The sequence below is a fragment of the Phaethon lepturus genome, unplaced genomic scaffold (assembly GCF_000687285.1).
Source record: "Phaethon lepturus isolate BGI_N335 unplaced genomic scaffold, ASM68728v1 scaffold12255, whole genome shotgun sequence".
NCBI lineage: Eukaryota > Metazoa > Chordata > Aves > Phaethontiformes > Phaethontidae > Phaethon > Phaethon lepturus.
Genome location: NW_010539909.1, coordinates 16983 through 19627, shown reverse-complemented (window position 1 = coordinate 19627; position 2645 = coordinate 16983).

Sequence of the window (2645 nt, the reverse complement as noted above, 5' to 3'; positions counted from 1 at the left end):
TCCTCCCAGATTTGTATCATCAGCAAACTTGCTGAGTCTACATTCCAACCCTTCATCTAGGTCATTGATGAAGATGTTGAACAAAACCAAAACCAGTACTGATTCCTGGGGAACACCACTAGCTACAGGCCTCCAACTGGACTCCGTGCTGTAAACCACAATCCTTTGAGCTCTGTTGCTTAGCCAGTTCTTGATCCATCTCACAGTCTACTCATGCAAGCCAATTTGTGCTGAAATTTTCCACTTGTGGTTGCGATGCCTGACTCAATGGAAAAGTTTTTTTGGAAAGTATTCTGGAAGGATGATAAGGCTATAACTTGAGGGAGATGGACAGAAAAATGTACATATTAAAAATGGCAACTTCTCCTACAGTAGTGGTCCCCATTCTGGTGGTGGATGTCTGTGCCATGAATTTGCAAATTTCAATTCTACTGATGCCACTGTGTATATTGCTTGAGGGATTTAGCTCCTTTTTAAAATTACTTAGAAAATTACACACTCTAAGAGGTAAATTGGAAACTCAAGAACTAGTGTAGCATGAGTAACCAGTTATTAATTTGATTTAGTATTTTTATGTAATTAATTTAATACAAAGAACAAGATAGACTCAGCAGAGTAATGCAAGAAAATGTTTTTTTGAAAGGACCAAATGTGGCAAGACTGGGACCTGAGTGCAAAAAAGGAAGGGACCACAGCATAGCAAATAGCTGAGAAAGGGAGATTTTTTACCAAGCCACTCACCCTTTTTTCTCTGAAGTAAGAAACCAAGTAAGAACCCAAGAGAGTAGCTGAAGGGCCAGGTGTGTTTGCTCAGGCAGGGTCACACAGTGGCAGCTGGGGACACCCAGACCTGCCTGTTGTCTGCAGCCCACACAAACCTAAAGGAGTGATGAGAGTTACTTGAGCAAGGGCTTCAACCCAGAAGTGATGCCACAAAAAGAAAAAAAAAGTCTCTCTCCCTTTCATCTCTCTCCCTGCTGTTCCTGAGACCATTCCCCCTTACATCTGCATGGCTGCTCCTGCATGGTGGCAGGGACCCACAGACCAACCTACAGGTCCTCTCCCTGGTATCCCTTTTGTCCCTGCACTGAACATGAGTGTCTCATCCATGTCTAGCATGAGTATGTTATGAAGGATGAACACTGGGGGAAGAAATGGCGAGAGCGGTGTCAAGGTTTCAACAACATGCCAAGAGCAGCATGACTGACAAATGCATAGAGGCAGACTTTTTCAGGTTAGAGCAGTGAGAGAAATAAGCAGAGCCTGGCAGAGTCATGACGAGTCTTTCATGAGAAGAAATTCTTGGGGCTATCTGAAAACCTGTGTGTGGCAGCAAATAGAGTTAAGTGGGCTTCCAGTAGGGCTGCTGTAGGAGACATGCCGTGGGCAAGACCCTGTTCACATCACCAGTTCTCTGTTAATGCTTCACTGACAGCTAGAGTGGCAGGCTTTGGTGGGAATGAAACAAACTTATATTTGCTGGAGCATTTAACCCTTTTAAAATACATGCATATAAATTTACAAGCTTGTATAAAGACAAGATGTCACTCACATGCACCTAGCTTCTCTGTGAGAGGTTCTCAGAGTAGGTGACTTTCATTCATACCCACACAGAAATTTTAAGTCTATTCAGAGGCAGGGAGTTCCCATCAGTGTGGGATGTACATCTGTTTTATGGTGACTCCAGAGAGGAGGGGATTAGGAATTGGGGATTAGGAATTGCCCATTGGCTTCAGCCAGGAGGAACGTGATACAAACCAGCGCTGGTCCAGTGCAATTTATAGAGGGTAGGGATGTGGGTAAGTGGCTCCTGCTAGAAAAAAAAAAGATCATCTGAGACTTACAGAAGCAGTAGAAGACTCAGAGGAAACTGTAGAGGGGAGGAAGAACAGCTGTCCTGACTAGGTTGCTCAAGTTTTCTTTTCCAATGATTTTCAATTGGTTGTAGCTTTGCCACATCAAAAGACTTGTGATGAAACTTCTTGTGCTTTGTACTTGTCTGTAAAACTTCAGGTTTAGGGATTTCTGAGAGGGAGGTTAGGGAAAAATATGTCGTTTTGCACTGCTGTAAAAAGTCAACATTTCAGCAATATGTAGTTTTGAAACAATGTGAAGTCTGACAAAATATCCATCATCATGTGCATTCCCTTCCCACATGTCTTTATCGTCCCTAATTAGGGTAAACATTGTGTAACAAAAAATGCATTTTGCACCTATGCAGATGAGCCTTGGCAGCAATTGCATTAAGTGGACTGGTTATTCCACCTCTGCTGGGTATACTTCAGGCCCGAGCAGAGAAGGATTATTGCTGCAACAGCAGCTGTGGCCTGATGCCCACCTTCACCTGCCTTGCTGATGGACAGAAAGCAGAGACAGAGCCTCCCCCTTTTCCTGAAGCGCTACCTGTGCTGTACACTGAGAGCATAGCGTCAGAATTTCCCAAATCAGATAAAGAGGGGCCAGAAACCAGATATGGGAAACATGGAAAAAATAGGCATAAAAGGTCTGAAACTGGAGGTAGGAGCAGGGGTGAGAAAAAGCCATTGCCTTTTCTAGGATGCAGGATTCCTTCATGTCCAACATCTCTTCCACAGCAATTCTTGTCCCCTCTCAAGAGTTGGCTGCAAGTGAGCACCCCAGATTAG